This window comes from Heloderma suspectum, chromosome 4, assembly GCF_057233095.1.
Source record: "Heloderma suspectum isolate Gila_16-S chromosome 4, 16-S_ref, whole genome shotgun sequence".
Classification (NCBI taxonomy): Eukaryota; Metazoa; Chordata; class Lepidosauria; order Squamata; family Helodermatidae; genus Heloderma; species Heloderma suspectum.
The window spans coordinates 71,549,000-71,565,910 of record NC_139461.1 but is presented as its reverse complement, the minus strand read 5'-3'; the positions used below and the strand labels follow the sequence as shown (position 1 = coordinate 71,565,910).

General features: G+C 42.5%; 1 protein-coding gene across 12 annotated transcripts in view; it reads left to right on the top strand.

Annotated features, from left to right (window-relative positions):
- DTNA (dystrobrevin alpha) overlaps positions 1 to 16,911 on the top strand; it is a 223,494-nt gene that overhangs the window by 41,986 nt on the left and 164,597 nt on the right. For 3 of the 12 annotated variants that reach the window (XM_084849616.1, XM_084849610.1, XM_084849606.1), the window contains exon 1: positions 10,390 to 10,563. The exons of the other annotated variants lie outside the window; for them this stretch is intronic. The gene's annotated coding sequence lies outside the window, so the exon portion shown is untranslated. Of the gene's footprint in view, positions 1 to 10,389; positions 10,564 to 16,911 lie in introns of those variants that run through there. 12 annotated transcript variants of the gene reach the window in all.

Sequence of the window (16,911 nt, the reverse complement as noted above, 5' to 3'; positions counted from 1 at the left end):
CGTGGCAGAAGCTCATTAAAGAGGGGGCATGGCGGAGTTCCTTAGGGAAGGAGTTCCACAGAGTGGGGGTCACCACAGAGAAGGCCGTCTCCCTCATCCTCACCAGCCTAGCTGTCCTGGTTGATGGGACAGACAGAAGGCCATCCGAGGCTGATCTTGTTAAGCGGCCTGTGTGGTGTTGCTGGAGGCGCTCCTTAAGATAGGCTGGGCCGGAACCACATAGGGTTTTAAAGGTCAAAACCAACACCTTGAATTTGGCCCGGAAAACAAATGGTAGCCAGTGCAACTCCTTCAGCACTGGAGTGATGTGATCTCGGCAGCGGTTGCCTGTAATCAGGCGAGCTGCCGCGTTCTGTACCAGCTGCAGCTTCCAAACTGTCTTCAAGGGTAACCCCACGTAGAGCGCATTACAGTAGTCTAAACGAGAGGAGACCAGGGCATGTACTACCGATGAGAGCAGATGGTCAGGAAGGTAGGGGTGCAGCCGCCATATCAGATGGAGTTGGGACAGCGCTGTCCGGCTCACAGCTGACACCTGAGCCTCCATGGACAGCTGGGAGTCTAAGATGACCCCCAGGCTGCGGAGCTGGTCTTTCAAGGGTAACCGTACCCCATTCAACACCAGGTCAACATCCCCCAACCTCCTCTTGTCTCCCACCAAAAGTACCTCGGTCTTGTCAGGGGTCAGGTTCAGCTTATTCCTCCCCATCCAGCCACTCACCGTCTCCAGACATTTGGACAGGGATTCTACGGCCAACCTTGGTGAAGATTTAAATGAGAGGTAGAGCTCCGTATCATCTGCATATTGATGACACGGCACCCCAAATCTTATGATAGCCCCCAGCGGCTTCACATAGATGTTAAATAGCATTGGGGAGAGGATGGAACCCTGTGGCACCGCACAAGTGAGTGGCCATGGGTCCGAAACCTCCTCTCCCAGTGCTACCGTCTGGAATCTGCCGAAGAGGAAGGACCAGAACCACCGCAATACGGTGTCTCCAATGCCCAACCCCTCCAGGCGGTCCAGGAGGCTACCGTGGCCAACGGTATCAAAAGCCACTGAGAGGTCAAGGAGAACAAGGAAGGAGCATTCCCCCCTATCCAGAGCCCTCCTCATGTCATCCACCACTGTCCCATGCCCAAGCCTGAAGCCCGACTAAAATGGGTCTAGATAATCGGCTTCTTCCAAGTGTGCCTTCAACTGCATCTCCACCACCCGCTCAATCACCTTTCCCCAAAATGGCAGATTCGAGTCTGGGCAAAAGTTGTTCAGAACTTGGGGATCCAAGGAGGGCTTCTTTAAGAGTGGTCTTATCACTGCCTCCTTGAGGGCTGATGGCATTACTCCCTCCTCAAGGGAGGCGCTCACCACCACCCTGATCCCCTCACCCAGTTTCTCTCTGCAGCCCATAATGAGCCAAGATGGGCAAGGATCAAGTAAGCAGGTGGTCGGCCGTACAGATGAAAGCACCTTGTCCACTTCATCAGGAGGAAGAAGCTGGAACCAATCCCACAAAACTGGTTTGCCACAGACCGCCTCATGCTCACTAACTGTATCCACAGCGCACGGAATAACACTCCTAATCAGATCAATTTTATCCACAAAGTGCCTTGCCAAGGCCTCACAGGAGGCCTTAGAATGCTCCAGCGGTTCCAGAGCCACTGGACTGACCAGGCTCTGGACCACTTGGAACAGCCTCCTGGGACAGCGCTCTGCAGACGCAATAGAGGCAGCATAATGTTACCATAAGGTGAAAATTTCATGAAATTCTCCTGTAGACAGTCATTCATTTTCACCATCTTTGGTGAAACAGTTATCTAATCACCATTATTTTCAGTGGAGGAATTCAACATTCAACATGGGGGCATGTAATTTGTACAAATGAATGTCCTCAGAAGAATACAGGAATTTTCACTTTGTTCTATCATGAGTATGATAAGCTCACAGAATGTAAGAGATTGTTAAGGATATGGTTAACTTTCCTATTGTAATAGGCAGGATTTAAGCATTCTTAGTTTTGGCTGGTTCACATCCACTATGATTATCCCAGTCTCTGTAGTTTGGCTTCCTCAAATCTTTTTTGCAAGGAAGATTATTACACTCATCATGATGCCTCCATCACCATCTTATTCTCATTTCCCCTGCTAATAGCAAAGGGGCACAGTAATGAGAGCACATTTTAATCATTGACCAATAGTGGCTCACATATTTCATTATGTCTCTCCTTCTGGCATTGTACAAAAATAGATTTTACATTTATTACATAATTTAAAATGCATATTTCCAAAAGATATTGATGAGGAGAGTATCTGCTGCATTCCAACATCTTAAATTTTAAAAGCAGGGAATATTTGGAATGCTAATTCATGACTTGTATTTTCTTAATCTATCCTTTCTCTGCCTTTTTAGAGTTAATAAGCTTTGTGCAAAAAAAAAGTGTTTTCTATTCAAGCAAGGAATATAAAATATCAGGAAGGGCACTTTCTGGGAGAATTTGTGCCCTAAAAAGAGGGGAGAAATTTCTGGGCAGTATCCAATACTACTCCCACATTAGCAGGACATACCACTAGCACAGTGGGAATCAAGTGGTTCCTGAAGCAATTAGAAATGAGAGAAAACGCTTGTTTCTGGAATGCCACAGGTCAGCGGAGCTCACAGAAGGGAGCCCTGGCGGCCTCTTTCAGTCTACTCCAGTAGCTAACTCAAGACACAGACAAAAGGATTCTTTTCAAGGCTTTAATCCTTTTACAGCTTAATGACTCTTTCAGATGCTAATCACCAGTGACTAAACAAGGAACAGCATAGTAGCCTATGTTCCAGGTTAGGCAGTTGGTCCCCGTTTGAAGGAGAATCACTGGAAGACCCTGAACCTATGGACTAGGGAGAGTTCCTCCCTTTTTCCCTTGGGTCCTCGGGATGCGACTGTTGCTTGTGCGCCAAACGAGCGCTACGCCTCCTTTCTGCGCCCTCCAGCTGTCGTCACTCTTGGTGTCGAGTGTCCAGCAAGCCCCCCTCCTGCACTCTCTCACTGCCAGGGTCACTATCTATCCCAGGAATGCTGGCAGGAGGAATCTCTGCCAGCTGCTGTGCCTGTGAGGGATGAGCGGGCTCCTCTCCCACGGATTGCTGCTCCTCCTCAGAATCAGAACTGCTCTGGGGTTCTATCGGCTCAGTTTCCATCCTGACAGTGTAATGACCTGTCTTCAAGTATCATATTTCATTTTTTTACATCGGTGTTTTTGTGGTTCTTAGAAAATATCATCTGCCTTCACAAGTTCCTCTTTGAATTTGCCGAAACTCTGGATGAACACACTTGGTAACCTGAATCACTCATCGCTCGTTGTGCTATTACTCAACAGGGGAGTACAGAAAGGAGGCTCAAGTGGCAGTTGCGACTTCAACCGGACATGCAGCAGAGTCACCTTTGGCCACCTACCAATGTCTTGAGTGGTGTTAATAGAACAACGCAGATCCTTCAGATTTATGTTAAAACATTTGCTAAAATGTTAAAATGTTGGTTACATTCCAATATTTGTTTTAGGAGTAGAGGTCACTTCATGCTATAGTTTAAAATATATATTATTTTGCCATTAGCAGATAAACAAAACTTTAAACAGTACTTTAGAGTACAGGTGCTTATTCTCCTATATAAACATCCACATTCAGTTTTGTAGTGCCAAAGTTACACTATATATAAAGACTTCCACAAGGTATATATTCAAATCTTAAGATATTACATCTCTCCAAAATGACCTCTGTGTGACTGAAAGTCTGAAGTCATTTTCTTTTTTGTTAACAAAAGTCAAAAATGGAAACCACATCTTAATAAAAAAAAAACCTTGCTTGGTCACCCGTAATCCATCTACTGTGATGAGTGAGCTTTTTGGCTAGTGCCACTTTTTTAAAAAAAGAACTAAATGCTTTTCTTGCAGCAGGCCCAGATATAAAGCATAATAAAACTAATGGAAAATATTGAATGTCTTCAGAAATCAGATTAATCTAACTTGGCACAGTAAGCACTGCTGCATGCCAATAAGGAATGGATAATTATTGGATACGGGAAGCATGCTCAATGTAGTTCTTGTTACATTTGCATTTGGGACTATAAAATACGTTTCTAATGTACTTTAATCTATACAGAGAGAGATTAATAACACCCTTTACTTTCCTCATATTGTATGTTTTGCCTGGAAAATACAGAGAGGGTTGACAAATTTATGAATTAAATAAGGAAATTACTCTTGGTGTTAATAATAATACCAATAATAATACTGCAATAATAATACTGGCTTTATTTAAATTAAGCAAATATATAAATATTTCTGAAGAAGCTGTTTTGTAGAAGATACATTCTGGCAAAATAAATTTAGGTAGATTTTTGCAAAAATTAGTGGTTCTTAAGACTCCATAAAATGTAGAATATATGAAAAGGAAGTACTTCTTCATACAGCACATAGATATACTATGGAATTTGCTACCACGGGATGTAGTGAAGGCCACCAACTTGGACAGCTTTAAAAGGGGATTACACAGAATAAAAGAGAATGACTCAGCTCTGCCCGCCTGGGTACTCAGTGCAGCACCAACATAGGTTATAGGGACGGGGGGGGGGGGAGTTGCCGTGGTTCATAGAACTTCCATCTCTATCACCAGGAGACCTGGTTAATATGAAGCCGCTGGGAGCGGTCATTAGAGCATTTGGAGCTAAATGCCATCAGTATGCTGATGACACGCGGCTCTATCTCCCTGTGACATCTGAATCAGGAGAGGCTGTACAAGTCCTGGATCAGTGCCTAGACTCAGTGATGGGCTGGATAAGGGCCAATAAACTGAAGCTGAATCCTGGCAAGATGGAAGCCCTGTGGCTGAGTGGTTCCCGGGTCCGGGAGATAGGCTTATTGCCTGTTCTGGATGGGGTTGCACTCCCTCTGAAAGATCAGGTCCATAGTCTGGGGGTACTCCTAGATTCATCATTGTTGCTGGAGGCCCAAGTGGTCGCGGCAGCTCGGAGTGCCTTTTACCAGCTTTGGCTGGTTGGCCAGCTACAGCCTCTCCTGTACAGGGATAGCTTGACCACAGTGGTACAGGCATTAGTAACCTCAAGACTGGATTACTGCAATGCGCTCTGTGTGGGGCTGCCCTTAAGGCTGGTCCGGAAGCTGGAGCCAGTGCAGAATGTAGCAGCTCGGCTGTTGTCGGGAGCTGCCCCTTTTCAGCGTGTAACTCCTTTGCTGAGGGAACTGCACTGGCTGCCTATTTGCTACCGGGCCAGGTTTAAGGTATTAGTACTAGTGTACAAAGCCCTAAACAACTTGAGACCAGGATACCTGAGAGAGCGCCTCCTTCCCTACCAACCTGCCCGGTCACTGAGGTCATCAGAGGACATGTTCCTGGTGGTTCCACATGGACCTATGGCCCGGTTGGAGTCCACCAGGAGAAGAGCCTTCAGTATGGTGGCCCCCTTCCTATGGAATTCCCTGCCTTTAGAGGTCAGGCAGGCGCCAACACTGTGTTCTTTCCGGCGCCTCCTGAAGCCATTGTTCTTTCAAGAGGCCTTCCTTGCATGACCAGCCGTGGGTTGTTGAATTCCACTTTGTTGGGATTTGTCTTTTTAAAAATGTTTTAACTTTTTAAACTCTTTTAACCATCGTTTTATTCTTATGTTGTTCACCGCTCTGAAATCTTCTGATGAGGAGCGGTATATAAATATTATAAATAAATACATAAATGAATGAATGAATGACTATCAACAGCTACCAGTCATGATGACTATATATTACCTCCAGTATCAAAGGAAGTATGCCTCTGTATATCAGTTGCTAGGGGAAACGAGCATGAGGGTGCTATTGCACTCATGCCCTGTTCGTGGGCTTCCCATAGACATCTGGTTGGCCACCCACTGTGGAAACAGAATTCAAGACTAGATGGGCCTTTGGTCTGATCCAGCAGGGCTCTTACAATTCTGAAAGCTTTATTTAGGCCATATCTGAAGTATATCTGTACTTCAGGAACAAGTAGGATTACCAGCTTGGCAGCATCCCATTCCATAAGACGCAAATGTGGGGCCTGGTTATGTCACATAGTTGCCAACTATTAAAAGACACACACACATACACACACGCCTTGTACTAGGGCAGAGTCCAGTGACCCAGAAAAATTGAGAAGTGGGAGGGAAATCAGGACAAAATTGGAAATTTGTGGGGAAATGGGAAAATCCCCAATGCAATATTTTCTTTTCCAGAATGAATGAGCTACTCCTAGAGTATTGTTTTAAAACATTGTGGTTATAGCCAGTTATACTAATGTAGAATGCCTAGATCCAAGCTTCATAGTTAGCTGTATTAATGATGTGGGCATTGTTTTTTACATTTGTCTGGACCTTCCAGCCATAGGAATATGATTGTGACACCTCCATTCCAATACCAAAGATCACTGCCCAAGCTTCACCATACTATGCAATTACACATTACTGGAAGCTGTACTCTACCTGCTTTATTTGCTTACTCTGCAATTGTCCCATGTTAATATAAAATCCAAGGGTGTTTGCTGTTTTGACTAAATATATATTTGAAAAACATAATTGTCCTACAATAGGTTTTCAACAGTTTGAAATTAGCCTTCCTAATAAAGCCCTATTCAGGCATTATTACATCATGGGTTGGATCCAGGTCAGGATCTGCCTTATGTGAGAGGAAAGGCTCCACCTGCAGAAAGTCCCTCCCGTTGATTTTCGAGAATCCCCTCTCCCACACACAGACACCACAACTCACCCCATTCAGCTGGGTGTCTTAACACTGTATAGCCACACCTCCAACCCTTCCAGGTTGAGTGGAAAAGTCTGAAGGAGGATTCTAAATGTCTTTGGGCTGAACGTGCTTAGAATTCTCTCCACCATCAGGAGCACTGATTGCACAGGTTTCCTGATCATGGGAAATATTCTAAGTACATTATGTCAAACGTGCATAGACTTCTGCTTCAGAGCTTCCCACTCAATGCAGAAAGTTGAGGGGTGGTACTGGCACACGCTGAGACATTGGTAGCACTCCCCCTCTATGGGTACAATTTAATAATAGTATTAAATTTAGTATTCCTATGTACACATTTGCACACATGTATCTTGTTTCGCAAGGGTCTGGGATTTACTTCAGGGGAAGCTCATAAGTTGGCATCACGTTAGGGGTAGTCATAGTAGGTACAGACACATCAGATATAATCATAGCTACATTATTTACAGGATATAAATGGAAGAGGCTATAAATAAATACAGGATCATGAAAGGTACGGTCTCTACAGTTATTTTGACACTTGTGGCCCTCTCTTATGCATGTTTACTCATATACACATTATACCTCTGTATACACACACCTATACCATCCATCGATCACACAGAGATATATTCACAAGATGGGTGTGGGTGGGCCCAATAAACAGTATGATCATTTGTTCTTTATGCAGAATGGCCTACTGGTTTCTCCACCTGTTCCTCTGTCATGTAAATATGGCAATGGCTACCATATAATCTCTGTGGAATTCTAAAGCAGGGGTGAGGGGCACCTTTTCTCATGGCTAACCTGATGGGGGCCACATGCCATTGGTGGGCAGGGCCAAAGCGAAAAGTGGGTGGGGCCATTTGGATATCCACACATATCTACATACCTGTTTAGACACATCCATTCAACATCCACACATAGCCAGTCTGGTTGGCAGAGCAGAGTGCTCTGTCCTTGCTTCACCAGGCTAGTCGGCTTCCGAACTGTCCATGGGGAAAGCAGCTTCATTTTCTCTGCAGCCACTGTATGGAAGCCAATTGGGCTGGCAAACTAACTCTCTGCTTTAACAACCCCGTATAGCCAATTGGGTTGGTGAAGTAGATTTCTCTGCCACTGCTCAGTTGTTTTCTGAGTAGTGTGTGGAGGGCAGATTATGGAGAGGGGAGGTAAACCTCCATTCCCTGTGATCTTCCCCCAGCCCCCACTGCTCAGGAAACAGCTGAGCAGCAGCAAAGAGTAAGCTGCTCTGTTGGGAGTTGCCTTCACCTGCCCTGTGCTTTTCCGGAGAGGATGTCTTCCGGGAGGGGCGGTGGCAGGCTGATGGGGGAGCTCTGGCAGACCAGACTCAACTCATGAGACAGAGGTTACTGGCCTCTGTTCTAAAGGGATTAAATAACACTCGGTTTGCAAGATATTCTCACAGAATCACATTCCAGCAAAATTCCCATTCCCAAATAGAGATTGTTAATTGTGTGGTCTCAGTGCATCACTTTATGATCAGGAACCCACTGTGCTTTGCACAATGAAACGTAAATTGTGACTATTGTTTCATGTTGATTCCAGTTCTGGAAAAAATAAAGCTGTTAGGTTTTGTTGGATCAATATGCAACCTCCCAAGTTAGAAAGAACTCATAACATTCTTTTTGAGACATTCTAACAGGCAGAAGGCAAAGCATTATTTTGCTTAATATTGCTGTATGTTGCATCTCAAAATCATCAAGTCATGCTGCATAAGCAAATAACATCTGTAAGAGGGTTACTGTATATATTTTAACATCACAGATTTAGGGGTAGTAAAGGATATAGAGAGGTTATAGTGAGATTTCCTACCTTTCAAAAGGGCAGTGTTTCAAGAAACTGTGGCCTGTCTTGAACTAAGATGACGTAATTAGATTCACTATTCACTGTTTTGGTTTGCTAAAATAAAGTCTTAGGAACTCTGAACTCACCAGACTCTTTCCTGTGAATGACACCTAAGTCTGCCTTTACTCCTTGCATATCAAAACAGGCATAAATAATTCAAAGAGTAGCTCTATTCATCTTTCCCTTATCAGACCATCTGTAAAGAGCTAGCAGGTGCTACATTTCCTGCTTTGCTGCTGCCTTGAATAGCCACATTGCACTGTAAGCTGCAGAATATGGATGTTGTTGTGTTGTCCTAGATCTCAAAGTATTCTCAGAACACAAGAGATGTTTTTTTCCTCAATACTTTGCTTTCCAAAGCTACAAGAAATACTGCTATACAAAACATTTATACATTTTTCTGTTGACACAGTTGACCTTTTAATGTTTTGTTAAGCTTTCTAAATATCTTCAATTTTGCATTTTCTGTTTTCTTGACCCCATGAAATGTAGACATGAAAGGCATTAAAATTAATAATGTGAACTTCAGTGGGAAATGCACTTTGCTTGCACCATGTGTGTGAAACACTGACAGTCTTAAAGGATTAGTGAATATATGACAAGAGAGTCTGCATTCATGTAAGTAACTTCAGAGCGTATGTTAATGGCTATCTTGTTCTTACAACCTTTTCCTGGTCTGATTTGGGGAAGGTTCGTTATCTAGGGAAGCCCTTTATTTTCTTAATTGTACACATGTTGAAATTTTGGGTGCTGCTATTAAAAGTAGATATGGGCATCTTAAGTATATCTTTGGATTTTCAGTGGGATTGTTTCATCCAAGAAAAGTTGGTTGCAATATTAAAATTGGAGAGCCTTCTCTGGCAAAACTTGAGTACTGATTGCAAACTGATTTGCCAGGTGTCCCGTGACACACATGTTCATCCTGCTAGTCCACTTGCAAAAGGAAAGATCCTCATTTTCCACTGATTTCCCTCTCCATCTTCAGTGTTTTGAATATGGGGATCAATTCCAAATGATAAGCACGCAGTGGCCTTTAGGTGCATAACTACACAGAAATTCAGCACTGGTGCTCATCACCTGCATTTGCCAAAGAGATTTCCATATGTTGTTTTTTAAATTTTGCTTTTGTGTAAGTACATAAGGGCTATCTATTTGAAACTGGGTACCTAGTGTGGTTGGCTGGTGTCCCATAATATGTTAACTTGGGGAGTCTCTGTAGAAAGTTCCTGCTTTACGTGCAAATTCTTATCGCTGTGTTATTGAAGTTGAGAAAGAATGTTCACCATATGTTGGTTTTTCAGTTTATTTGTTTGGCCTTCATCTGTAGTGTTTGGCTTGCTGGCCATTATCTTTTCTGTGGTTCACTCTTCTGTGTTTATGATTTGGTACAATTAGGATTAGGGTGAATATGTGGAAGATTCTATTTTAGGGTCAGTTTGTTGCCCTTGGTGGTCTTTTCTTTGGATCCCTTCTTAATCAATTTTAAGAAATGATTGGCAGTTGTATGTGTTTTGCTAACATTAATGTGTGGGGATTACAAAAATAATAATTCCCAGTTTGTTTTTTACATTCTGCTGCATACTTTAATCCAGATCTCTAGGTATTGTAGTGTTTTTGGATTAGATATGCTGCATAACCATAAGGAAAACATCCTGACTCTAACTAGGTGGGCAGAAGGAGAAAAAACAAGTTTTTGTCAGTCTTTTGTATTGCAGTAGCTGGATTCATTGTTGCTATAGCAACACACCACATGATAAGGTATATTAGATTGCTCTGCACTGAGCACGAGAGGGAGAATGAGCACTAAAGTTAAAGGTTACTTTAGAGTTTGTTGTGTAGATGTTTATGGTCAAATGGTTTAGGTCTTACATACCGTGTTCTCAAAGAGGTGAATTACTGCTGTTTTGCTGTTTTAAGCAGCAGGCTCAGGTAAGTTAAAAGCTGATAATTTTTAAATCAACTTTTTCTTTTCCATGGTGAAAAGGCAGGACTTTCTTTGTAGTTTTTCTTTGTAGTTTTTGCAAATGTATGTAGTTGGTCCTATGAAGTTTGCAAGTGTCACAAAATGAAGTAATGATGTTCCAGTTTTATGTAATAAAAGTCTTTATATCTAAATCACAACAAACAACAATTTTCTGTTATAACTTCTGCTATATTTTCCAGGTAGTTCATGCTCTTTGACATTCTAGCTCTTATTGCACAGTGGTTCAAAACTCTTGCCATGTTTCTGGCCCAAATGAATGCTTCACTTGTAACATTTGTAGGAGTTTATTGTCTTAAGAATTTGTCCTTGGCTTTGCAGATAACAGTTTTTTGCTGATTCTTCTCTTCTTTTTAAAGGTGGGTTTCTACATACATTGCCATTTACCCCTCCTTCCCTTAGCGCAGATTTATGGTCCTCTATTACTGGTGTGGTGGTAGAAGAATTTATATCTCTGTTGTCAAACAACAATGCCCCAGGAGAGGGAGACATTCTTTGGGGACCTTTTAAACATTATCCAAATTGGTGGGTGCCAGTCAATTCTAAAAAACTTGGTTTTATCAATTTAATTGTCACCATCTTCCATGGTTGGCTATTCATATTTACAAGAAGGGCAACAAAAGTATTCTCTCAAATTATCAACCAATAAGTTGTTTAGATTTAATGGCCAATTTATACAGCAAATATTTATAGTGTAATCTTGAAAATTGGACAAGTGAAAATGACTGGCTTTAGGCCAAGATGTTCTACACTAGATAACTGCTTTGTATGGCCCATATTATGTATAGGTTTGTCACATGGGAGAAAGGCTAGTTGTACGTGGCTTTTATATGGATTTTGGAAAAAATTAGGAGAAATCTCACGACTAGTTTTTATATGAGTAATCATGAGATACTTTGAGAAAAATATTTTCTTACCAACATGGATAGTTGCTTAATTTTGCTGAGTAAAGTTCTCTGTTCTCAACATCTGTCCTAAAGTTAGATCTTTTCCATTCAGCCTCCTGACCAATACAATCTCTGTGATGAAGAGGCTATAAAATGGGGGGCGGTATCTTAGCCCCTTCCTTATTTGACCTTTTAGGGCGCAATCCTATGGCTGCTAGTCAGCAGCTAGATAGCCATAGGATAGATCAGTTCACGGGAATCAACCTCTGAGCCCGCACTCCGAGGTCGGTTGCCTGAGAACCGACCTCCACCCCCTCCCGCACTGCCTCATAGGCAACGCAGGTCAATCCCAGAGCAGCGCAGAGCAGCAAAAATGGGGATGTTCTGTGCGGTGGGGCGGGGAGGGTGGAAGTGCCTTTCCAATGCTTCCTATGTGTCTGTCCAACGTCCTCCCCCCCCCCGCTCTGACTTCCCGCAGCTAGACAGCCGAAATCAGCTGTCTAGCCATGAAAGCAGGGTAGCTGAATCACGGAGGGGAAGATCCCCTCCACGCTGCTCCTGCCCTGTATTGGATAGGCTGCCCCTCCAAGTTTGGAGGCGGCTGCCTATTCCAATAGGATTGCACCTTTAATTAATAATATTGTATTTGAACTTAGAGGAAACAGGTTTTTCCTTTCAACTGCCAATAATAGGAAATTATCTGTTTTACTCTCTTCAAATGACATTGTTCTTTTGTCATATATCCTAATTAGTCTTCATAGATTGTTCAGATCTTTAAGTTCTTTTGTAAACAGAATTCATCGAGCATTTTCCATGAAAAATCTACAGTAAGTGTTTTCAGTTGTAGTAAACCAGCAATTCATAAGTGGCAAATTGATTCATATACTGTACATACTATGAACCATCCTTCACCTGCTAAACTGAAACTGGAAGAATTATCACTAGATGTTGTAAGATTTTGGAAAACATTAGGAGAAATTCACCTTAGCAATTATTGAATTAAAACTGCACTTTTAAGTTCTTTGTGGGGTAGAAGTTTGGAGGCTTTGTGAGTCTGTAGATCTTGAGCCACTTGAGAATAATGTTTTGCATACCATTCTCCTTGGTCAGTGCCTGCAGTATTTCTGAGAGTAGCTTATTGTCTGTGAAACTGAAAGTCCAGCTACATTTGCTTAACTGTTAGATCAGGTTATTGTTTATGACTGATGATAGAATTCCAAAAATTAGTTTACTAGAGTAGTAAAAGTAACATGGCTGGAAAGAGTTAGGCAGATCATTCTCCTATAGTTTCTCAAAGGATTCTTTTTCCAGTTCCAGAGCAGCCTTCATAAAAAGAAAAGGGTAGGAGATGTTTATGTTCAGAAAGACTTTGCCCTGAAGGGAAAATTCCAAGATTTCCTGTTTATGCCAAGTTTAAGTACCAACTTTGATTTAAATACTTGCTTTCTGACATCACTAGTTAAGAATCACATAGTGCATGTACTATGCACATACACACACGTGTATTCAGAAGTAAGCCTCATTCTGATTAATGAGGCTTCCAGGTAAGTGTGCACAGAATTGCAGCCTTACCCTTCTTAGCTTTAATTAAATGTCTTCTGCAGTTCTCAAGGAAAGATACCAAGATATGTAAGATGTGTATTTGTGGTTGTGGAACAACTGGAGATTTGTCACATTATTTGTTTTATTGCCCTATTAGTGCATATTATATCTGGGGGAAGATGTTTCTTTGGGGTAAAAAATGACTTTTTGGTCTATTTCAAAAAGTACATTTTCACTTGCTAATATTAATGAGTGCCCTGTGGATAATAGCCTCTTTTGTCTTGGCTCTATTTACAAAGTATCCAAAACGTATTATCTCGTTCACTATTATCTCGATTATTCTTGAATATATTAACCAGGGTTTGTAGTATTAGCAATAAGTTCCGTGGCTTGTATTAGCTGCTCTTGTTGTTTTTGTTCTTATTGTATGTTTTTGTCATAGCCTGTGACTTAAAACAAATTAACCTGAATTGAACTGAGTATCTATAACCCATTCTCATTGCACTGATGAGATACAATGATGTAAAGAAAAGCATAATGAATTATAATGTAAAACACTTCCACTGTTAGCCATTCATCCTGGGTTAAGCAAGTATAAAATGTTAATGACATTGGGTTAAACAGTTTAATCATATCTATTATTCAAGTGCAGCGAAGTGTTATATGTCTGCACTGTCCACCCACAGACTTTGTGCAAACTTACTTTGCTTGAAAGAGCCAAAGAACTTGGAATGAATGGAGGGTGATCACATCAACATGTTGGAGAGCAAAACCTACACACAGAAATGGACTTTGATAACAGTAGTTAAACAACAAAATATGGCAGTAATTGTATCCCAACCCCCCAAAAGGAGTGCTTCTCTTCAGGCCTTCAGCCAGCCAAGAAGCTTTGTAGTGCTGTTCGAGATGTGAGGAGTAATGGGAAAGAGAATTTCAAGAGGAGGAAGGGTGGTGGTGGGAAATATGCTTTTTTTCTTTCCACCTCCTGTGAGGCCTTCAACTGCTGTGCTATACAGTACTAGTTATACTTCTCAGGTTTGGGGCTGGCTAGTTTCTTGCTATATACTGGGGAGCTGGAGAGTGAGAAAGGTAAAATATATCCTTTTTCCTTTCCTTCCTCCTAAAATATCCCTGCATTGTGCAAAGACGAGAGGGGTGTGTGTTTTTTAAACAACATGGCACATATTCCCCCCACCCCTAACCTCTCCCTTTGGCATAATTACTACAAGCTGTTAGGGACTTGAGCAGGTCAGTTCCCTCTTACCTCCTGCCTTCCATGTTTCTTTGCCTCGCCCTAACATTCTTTGTCTCCACAGTTCTCAACCATAGACTCAGGGTCTGCTGGACATCTGGTTTCTTTACACTTTTGTCTGCTTACCTAAGGGCTGATGTAAGAGCTGACTGCAGAAAGTAATGGAGAAATCTAGGATTAGCATAGCTGTGTTTAGACTAGAGCAGGGGCATTACTAGGGTCTTAAAAGATCTGGGGCACAGGCCCATAACACAAATTTGCACACGACTCTAAGCGCACATCTAATATGTGTGTGTGTGTGTGTGTGGTGTCTGCATGCAGTGTGTTTGCGTGTATGTATAGATTACATACATACATACATGTTGTTCAGTCGTTAAGTCTACCACTTATGTTGTTGTTGTTGTTCAGTCGTTAAGTTGTGTCCGACTCTTCGTGACCCCATGGACCATAGCACTCCAGGCCTTCCTGTCCTCCGCTGTCTCCCGGAGTGTGCTCAAGTTCATATTCATTGCATCAGTGATGCTATCTAGCCATCTCATCCTCTGCTGTCTCCTTCTCCTTTTGCCTTCAATCTTTCCCAGAATCAGTGACTTTTCCAGTGACTTTTCTCCTCGCATTTGGTGGCCAAAATATTTGAGCTTCAGCTTCAGTATCTGTCCTTCCAATGAGCAGTCAGGTTGAACATACATACATACGTACATACATACATACATAAGAAGTATGCACTGACCCCCCCACACCACTTCAACTCAGACCCCGATTCAGCATTTTGGAAAACATGCCACTTCTGCTCTGGCCAATTTGTAGTCGGACCACTTCAGCTCAGCACCAAACTTGAGTCAAGGTTTGGAAAAATGAGTTTTTCTGCTACCTGTTGACTACCATGGGAAATTAGAAAAAAACAACTGTCACTTTTTTCTCAAGGTCAGAACTGGATAATTTCAGGCATAGTAGCCCCCTAGAAGGGGATTACACTTGCCAGATGTCAGAAAAATAGGTGCAGGGTTTATATTTTGATTTTATTTTAATGGGAACTGCCAATAATGTTTTAATTCCTTGGAAGAATTGGATAAAAATTTCAGGATTCATTGCCCCATCAGAGAAGATCGTGTCTGCTAAATTTCAGAATGATAGCCAGAAGGGTTTTTGTGTAAGGGTGGCCTTGACATTTTGAGGTCTCCAAAAGAAGACATTACTTCCCTATGTTCCTTGTGGACCATTGTTCTGAAAATTACAGACAGCCTACAGTAAGTACTTACTTCTTCTAAGTAAGAAACCAGCAAAGTTTCAGAAGGATAGGTGCAGCAGTTCATGTGGAAGGGGAGTTCTCCAGTTTGGGGAAGGGAGTGATTTGCTTTCCATTCACCCCTTCCCCAATAGTTTTTGGGTATATTTGTGAGAAAATGCCCAGGTCATTAGAGGTGTCCCCCAGGCAAGAAACCTGCAAAGTTTCTGAAGTATATACATGCATTGTAATTTAGAATTACTAGAATTTATTTACTTTTCACCAATGTTAGCAGCAGGGGAACATGGGTGGGAAGGTGCTATTGCACTCATGTCCTGCTTGTGGGTTTCCAATGGCCATCTGGCTGGCCACTGTGTGAACAGGATGCTGGACTAGATGGACCTTGGTCTGATGCAGTACGGCTCTTCTTATGTTCTTAAATAAAGAGTGCCTCTGAGCATGTGCATAATGTTTTTCTTTCACCACTGAGCACTTACATTCTCCCCCTACCAATTCTATTCCCCTCCATGCAACCATCCCTCTTCATCCTACCATCCTCCAGCAACTCTTCATCAAAACAGATGTCTTGTTTTGTGCAACTCTCCTCTACCTTCTCCTTTTGTGCATGAGCTCTCATTGTATCTTCCTCCCCATAACTTCATTTGTGCCAAGACTTCACCAGGATTCAGCCAATGAGTCTGTTTTCAGAACTAGGGCTAAGTTATGGAGAAACTCTGGGCGTGCACGAAGTGCCTTTCCCTTACCACTGAAGCTAGAGTTCATGCAAAAAAAGAAGAAGCCCAAACCCACAAATGACAAAACATGGATAGGGTTGAGCTGAAAGGGCAGTCAATTCATTAGACAGAATTGGGTATTAAGCCTGCAGTACCATGCTCACAACTCAGGACTTGTTTATGAGTAAACATGCAGAACATCAAAGTTCAAACTAATTTGAAAAAGTAGCTTGTGCTGGAATCCTATGCACACTAGGGATGGGGGAGAATTTCTCCCCGAAACTTCGGGGGGCCAAGTGCCAACGTGTTCGGCCCCCCGAAGTAGTTTCGGGGAGAAATTCTCCGCCGCCCCCCGCACCCCCCCCTGGGACGGGACTTACCTTTCCCAAATGTCCCTCCCGGCGGCAGGTCCCGGTGGCGGTTCGTCAGGTCTTCAACAGGGGCAGAGGCGGCAGCCGGTCTTTTGACCGCCATTCCAATAAAAGTAAAAAAAAAAAAAAAACGCCCCTGTGATAGGCTATGTGACAATTAGCGTAGCCTATCACGGCTAGATTTGCAAAGTCAGCCGTGATAGGCTACGTAAATCGTCACGTAGCCTATCACGGGTGACTTAAAAAAAAAAAAAAAAAGCACTTACGGTTAATGGCAGCCCCCAT